Raw genomic sequence first — 8040 nt, 5'->3', positions numbered from 1 at the left:
TAAAGTTCAAATTTTTGGGACAGAACATCAAATTCGGTAAGAGAAAAATCCATGAGATTCAGAGGATAGATTCTTCATGGTATTGTTGATTTAATAAAACAAAAATGTTTTCAAAATATTGATTTTTGTTGATGTTATTCAATTTACTAAAAATGACCAAAAATAACTACAAAAAATTATTTTTGGTAAATTGAATAATTTTATCAAAAATTGATATTTTCAGGAAATTTTTGTATTATTCAATCAGCAATACCATGAAGAGTTTGTCCACTAAATCTCATGGATTTATCTCTCACCGAATTTGAAATGTTCTGTCCCAAAAATTTGAACTTTGGGCGCTCATATCTCAAAAAGTAATGATCGGAAAAAAATATTTTCCTGGAAAAACTTTTCCATTTTAATAGCTTGATGATATACAAATCGAAAAACTATGGAAAATATCACCAGTAGAAAGTTTCTTTTTAGCCTTTGCACAGCCTTAAGATGGAATATTTTGTTAATTAATAAATAATTCCACATTGTGAGAAAGAAATAGCGCTATCCGCTTTGTTGTATGACAGACAAGGATAGCAATACCATAGCTAATCAAACACTGCCATTATAACGTGGACCTGTGTATCTTTACTCTATGGAGCAGCTTTCTATATCTAGAGTCACTTCAGACAATCAGCATCTCTCATAAGCAATACCATCGCTCCCCACTCTTAGACAGATTGAAGTGAACCCACTACTTCCAGTTAGGCCTTCGCATTTCCTCATCACAAAATATATTTCACTAACGTACAAGTCACGTACAATCTGCTAAAGTTTGTTATCTCCTCACTACTGAACGCGTCCTATATGACGTAACAGCATCACCATATAGATGCTATCAACCGCTCAAACCGTACAACCGGTTATCTTTTTCAGCAGTATACTTTCAGTGAGTGAACACGTGTGCAGTTCAGCTCCGTTGAAAAGCGTTATTTTGTAGGGTTATCTTGTTAAAATCGATTCGAGCGTTACATTAGTTGATTAAGTTTTTCACATAGTTTAATAACATATTTTTAAAAGTCTGATTTTCATTGTAATTACGCAGTAATTACAATAAATAGTATTACATAACCTCCATATTAGTTTGACCACAGTTTGGTTTATCTATTGCAACATGGTGAAGAGCAACGGTAAGAAGCAGGAAACTCCCACACAAAAGGCAGGTAGGCGTGCAACGGTACATGTGTCAACGACCCCTCCCTGTCAAGACACAACGCAACTGGCCGATGAAATTCTACAGAGGATGAACAAGGAAGTAAACCAAGCTGTCGCAGAGGCTTTCTCCTTCTTCCAATCCGAATTGGATCGATTGCAGGGTGAGAATAATGAACTTCGGCAGAGGATGGCAGCAATTGAGAAGGAGACAGAATTAAAAATCGACGATCTTGAACAATATGGTCGCCGTACCTGCCTGCGATTCTTTGGAATTCCGGAGACCAAGGGGGAGTCCACCGACCAGATTGTTCAGCGAGTCTACAAGGAGAAGCTGAACGTGGAGTTGAAGATCGACGACATTCATCGTTCGCATCGAGTGGGACCAATCCAGCAGCCAGGTCAGGACACGGGCAGAGCAGCCGGCAAGGAGCGTCATCGTCCCATCATCGTGAGGTTCGACGGCTACCGGACGAGGCAGAGGGTGTTCGCAGCCAAGCGGATGCTCAAGAACACTGGCATCACCGTGAGGGAGGACTTGACGAAACACCGACTGGCACTCTTGAACGCAGCAGCAAACAAGTACGGATAAGGAACACGTGGACAGTCGATGGCCGCATCAAGTACGCCGTCGGAGAGGGACCTGGACGACGCATCTACACCGCCGAGCGTCTTGCCGACCTCCAGTAAACACTTCACGGTGTTGGCACGTCATATCTTCCTACTAAAGGTGAGCTCTCATTATTTCAATTGTGCCTCTTCATGTAATCATCACTCTACTCTCTTTTCATTTTTTCAGTCTTTTATTTTTTGTTGGACAATTGCCCTATAGATACCATTTTTACCAAATTAATTTTTGCTATTTGAACATATATAATACTGTTTTCATGGAAAAAATATAACTGGATTCTATGTTTACAAATCTTAAAATCAATTTTTGCTTTTTTGAACATATATAATACTGTTTTCATGGAAAAAATATAACTGGAATAAAGCTATATCAATTTAGTTATAGCAATTATTCATCAGTATACTGAAACGTTTTTACTGATTTAATCATCCAATGGAAACTAGTTTTCCATTAGACATAACCGAATGATGTTTCCAGCTAATCCAATGTGTCACTTTTTATCTAACGATAGCATAGTACAAAAATAGAACCTTTTCCACTACTGATAAAATTATGAAAATTGCTCCGAAACCTAAGTTCACTTTAATAATACATTTATAACCTATTTCGAATTGCTGAGTTCATAACGCTTCTTCCTCATCTCAGTTCATTGTCAATCCATAATCTATTAAATCCATTTCTGTTTATCAACAAAGCCTGAATCCAGTCTCCACATGTATATTACTAGTGTGTATAGTAAACTTACAGCAGGATTCAAGTTGACTTTTCGTGGAATTGACAACAATAACAGAAATAACAGTCATCGTAATAATGACGGTAAACTTATGATTGGCACTTCTATTGTGATTTTCACCATAGTCACATTCCAACCTTCTATTCGCGTATTCTATTTATATATCCGTTATTCTGTTTTCTTATATGCAGTATTACCTGTCTGTAACTTCTATAATTTCTTCTCTTCCTACCTCTTCTCATTCTGACCTCCCTCCAAATTAGCTCAATTCATGCTCAAAACTAGTTATACTGTATATTTTTAATAATATAGACATGCTTACTTCATTTCTATACCAGATCATTAACACTGTACTCTATGCTATCTGTATAAATCCCTTCGCTCTCTCTTACTCACTCCCTCACTCTTTCCTTCGGTTTTTCTCATCCCTCCAATTTCATTTTCTTATTATCTACCTCATTTTATGCACCGGATATTTACTACTTTCTTCTAATATCTCTCTCTTCATCCACCTTTTTAGACAATAATCTTACATAATCTATGTGTATTCTCACACAGCTTAGTCCTCTCTTCACATTCTTCTCTCTAACAACCGTCAACTGCAATTTGAAATCAATCTACTGATTCATATTTCTCGTTCTTATTTTCCATCTCTCTGTACACTCTCTTTTAATTGTCTATCCTCTTATGATTTTCATATACTTTCTGTACTTTTTTCTGCTGTGTTTCTGCTGGAGTTTTCTTCCTGTTTTCAGACCTGGTTCCTGTGACTTCTCGCACGCGCTCTCTCTTGCCGCCGCCCTGGCTCTCTCTCGCTCCCCCACCTGCTCGCTCCCATCAGCATCTACCACTGGAAACTGCCCACCACATTGGATTATCTGCTGGACTCTGACATGAATAAAGGAATCTGAATCTGAATCTGAATCTGAATCTCGCTCTACCTCCACTTGGCCCGATTCTTCCACTACCGGATACCTACTCGCTCTATCTCCACTTGGACTAGATCTCCCACTACAAGTTCTTCCTCAATCTTCATCTTATTCACCATTAGGATTATTCATCGCCGGAACTCCACACATCTACATCTTATTGTGTTTAGTGAATTTTTTGAACTAGTGCTATAAATAGTGAAGGGAGCCGAACTGCCAAGGCATACTGAATGCACTCGAATCAAGAGACTTTTTCATTTAGGTTAAGTTTTATCAGTCTCATCCCCATTTTCCCCGTCATGTGTCGTTCTGAGGTCGGTTCACGATTGGTCTGCTGCTTCCATGATGCCTCTCACTGACACGTCAGCTCGCTCGCCCTCAAGTAGGTATGATTATTTCAATAATAGTAATAATGACGCAGGTATGTTTCTAGCAAATAAGCTCCACTCTTTCAAAAAACTTTTCAAGGCTGCTCACCTTAACGTACAATCCCTCAGCTGCCACATTGATGAACACAGAGCAATCTTCCGTTTTCAGGACTTCAATATAATCGGAATTTCCGAATCATTTTTGGAGACTAGTATTCCATCAAATTTTGTTGCTTTGCCTGGATATAATCTTTTCCGGAATGATAGATCAAATAAAGCTTGTGGGGGTGTAGCAATTTATGTGAAAGGTGGTATCAAAACAAAAGTTTTAATCACATCTAAACAAGAGTATTGTTCCGGACCAGAGTTTATGCTACTTGAATTATCCTTATCTAGTACTGATAAATTACTCGTTGGTATCTGTTATCGCCCACCAAAAATAGGTCATTTCACAGATTTCGAAAGTGCCTTGCTTTCTCTTATGCCTTGTTATAACCGTATACTAGTTATGGGGGATATGAACACCGACTTGAACATGACAAATCGGAACTTTGACTACTTTCAACTGACTACAATTTTCCATGCCTAAACATGACTATTTTACCACTCGATCCAACTCATCATACTAATGAATCAGACACACTCATTGACCTTCTCATTGTTAGTGATCCCAATGAGGTTGTTCAAGCAGGCCAAATCTCAGTCCCAGCTATTTCTAGACATGATTTGATCTACTGTGTACTTTCCCATAAGATACCCAAGCCAGAACAGAAAATTATCACTTATAGAGACTTCAAAAACTTTGATGAAGCCGCCTTCCTGACTGATGTGGCTCAGACTCCATGGCATCAAATTGAAGCATTACCCTCAGTTGATGACATGGTCAAGACTTTCGAGAACTGGACTTTGACTTTGTATGACAAACATGCACCTTATGTGACAAGGAGGATTGATAGAAAACTGCGAGTACTGTGGATGACTGAAGACATACTTAAGATGATGGGACATAGAGACAAAGCACATAGAAAATTCAAAAAGACATTTGACTTGGACAGTTTGATAGAGTATAGGAGCCTTAGAAATAGAGTTAAACAGGAATTACGGAACTCAAAGATTAGGTACTTGAATTCGTTTATGACAAACAACAGACAAGACTCTAAATCACTTTGGCAGGGGAATAAAAGAATTCGGGCTTGGCAAGCAGAAATCGAATCCACAAATTGACTTACCATTGAACAATATAAATGACCATTTCGTTTCACCAGAGAAAACTCCTATAATGAGAATAACAACGTAGTGCATTTATAATATCACGCATAAGTTAGCATAAGTTAGTTCTGCATTGTCCCACCAGATCGCATAAGCATGTCAACAGTCGCTTGTATTGGCTTGTAATGAGTGGAAGGAGAAAAGTGGGCTGGCATGGGAATATGGAAGGAGAGTGTCAGTCTTTTGATCCGGTTTTTTATAGCTGCATCTGGCAGCCTGCCAGGCTTTCAACTCATTTCTGAGGAAGCCACAACAATAATATTGCAAGCACAACCAAAGGCCAATTAGTGGCCTATTATAAAAGACAAACAATTTCATTCCTTTGTGACATGTAGCTTTCTGCTCTGACAACACTAGAGCTGAATTATGAATATATATAATTTCTATTTTCCTATAATCTGTTGATATGATAAGTTCTTTAATATGATAAGGAGAAGAAAAGGAGGATGATAAGAATAATGAGAAAAATAAGAAGAAAATATTATTTGATGATCATGAGTAGAAAAGAGTAGGATGAGATGATGATAATGATGATAATAATGATAATAATAATAAGAGAAGGAGGAGTGATGAGGGATATGACAGATAAGGAGAAGAAAGAGAAGAACTTCTGATCATTTTCTTTCCCTCTCATAATTATTATCCTTCTTCTCACTTCTTCTTCCACTATTATTCTCAGCTCTTCATCTTCTTCACGTTCTCTTCCTCTTCCTCCTCCATTCTCATCTTCATTTTCTTCTTCTTCTCCTTATTCTTCTTCTGCTATTTCTTTGTTTCTTCTTTTTCTCCTCCTCTTCTTCCTCCTCCTAGAAGAATAAGAAGACACGAAGAAATAGCAGAAGAAGAATAAGATGGAGATGAATAAAATGAAGATAAAAATGGATGAGGAGGAGCTGAAGGAAGAGGAGGAGAAGAGAGAAGAAGAAGAAGAATAAGAAGAAGAGGAAGGAGAAGAAGAGGAAGAAGAAGAAGAGGAAAAAGAAGAAGAAGAAGGGGAAGAAGAAGAAGAAGAGAAGAAGAAGAAGAAGAAGGGGAAGAAGGAGGTGATGGAGTAGGAGGAAGTGTGAGTGTTAACTATTGTTAACTATTATTAGGAGGAGAATCTCTTTTTTCAGAAAAATTATGGCTTCCATATACTTGATCAGGAAATAGTTTTCTGGTTGAATCTCTCTAATTAGAAACTACAACAAAATATAAGGGTGAATATAATATATTAACATGCATACCGCGTGGGGAATTTTCAGTAATTATTGAGAATTGTATTGAATACTTGCTCTCGTATTGTGAACACATATTTCTCATTTATAATTTGTGAGAGGAATTCTCAAATGATACTTGTTCTCTTATTGTTAAACTCTCATTCTTTATTTTTTATTGTGAAAAGGAAAACCAACTCTTCATGATCCAATAATAATGTATTTAATAAAAATGAATCATTAATTGAAAAGTATATGTATGATTATGAATTCATACTATAAGTACCCTACATTATAATTCCTTCTGAAAAAATGATAATTCTCTAAGACAAGTGGATTGGTTGAATGCCTGTTTGAAAGACTACGAAAGGATGACAACCTCTTCAACCAACTCGGAGGGCATTTCTATTCTAGAAATTTAACTCTCATACACTTAAAACAGGATAATGTGTGGTAAATTCCAATTTCTTCCAAACTCCACATTATTTTCCTATAATCGGAGAGAATAGTTGGGCATATTTTAAGATATTTTTTAAAATTGCAATTTATTCAGTTTATAACGCTTTTATGATGTGAGTGTTATCAAATTCAAATTCAAATATTCTTTATTCCATACAAAAAACAGATTACATTGTAATACAGAGCATGTTTTACTGGAATACCCCTACAAGACTATTCGTCTGAGTGTAGGGGGTGGGTTCCTGTTACAGTGGGTAGCCAATAGTCTATTCATAATATTATATAGGTAATAGAATGTCCGACTTTAACAAGAAGAAGGTAAGTATAAGATAGTTTGTATTATAATTAAGAAATTAAAAATTACCTATTACATTGTACATTGACGAAATTTCTTAACAGAAAAAGATTGAAAAGAGTAACATATATATTATACAGATTCGAGAATTAGAATATGAATAAATTCTTGAGATTGCATAAGTGGAATATATTTTGTATATACTTATTGTAAAAATAATGGTAGCTTCTCATATAAAAAGTTACCGAGGAACAGAAACCAGCCGATTCCACAGTGACTATTGAAAAGAATATAGTAATGAAGATGTGTAAATCTATAAACGATTAAATAAAGTATGTGGTAAATATAAAGAGAAGAAAGGTAAGTTATGAAAATTTATAAGCTCTCAAAAATGAAAAAAAATCTATGTATGTATAAGAAAAGCTATCAAATTAATAGAGATGATCTTAGTGCCAATAAACAGACTGAAGCAGGCTTTCTGACGACTCCCAGCCCTGGCGGTATAGCCACCCCTCCACCTTACGCTTGAATGCAGCCACACTGCATTCATCCATATATCAGTTCTTATCTCAGCGGGCAAATTACGATAGACCATTTGAGCCAAATAAAAAGGTGTCCTCAGCTCCACTCCATGAACCACCTGCGGCGTCGCAAAACCGAAGTTAGCTCTATACCGTGTAGGATAGGTATGTAAAATATCTGATAAAATTTTAAGTTTATTAGTTTTTATGTAGATCAATAAAGATTTAATGTACAATTGCCTTACATTTAAAACTGTAAATTCTGTAAAAAGTTGTGCTTTTGGATATCGGCATTCCTTATTTAGAACAGTTTTGATCATTTATCCTAATAAATAGGATGCAAAGAACTTATAACAGCTCGTCTGGGCGCCTAGATGTCTTCTGGTTTTCTCGCGCTAAATTCCGGAGAGCGTTATATGATAATTGAATCTTGTGTAAGCATGATCTGATCAAA

This window comes from Nilaparvata lugens, chromosome Y, assembly GCF_014356525.2.
Source record: "Nilaparvata lugens isolate BPH chromosome Y, ASM1435652v1, whole genome shotgun sequence".
Lineage (NCBI taxonomy): Eukaryota > Metazoa > Arthropoda > Insecta > Hemiptera > Delphacidae > Nilaparvata > Nilaparvata lugens.
Note: the sequence above shows the minus strand (reverse complement) of the source record.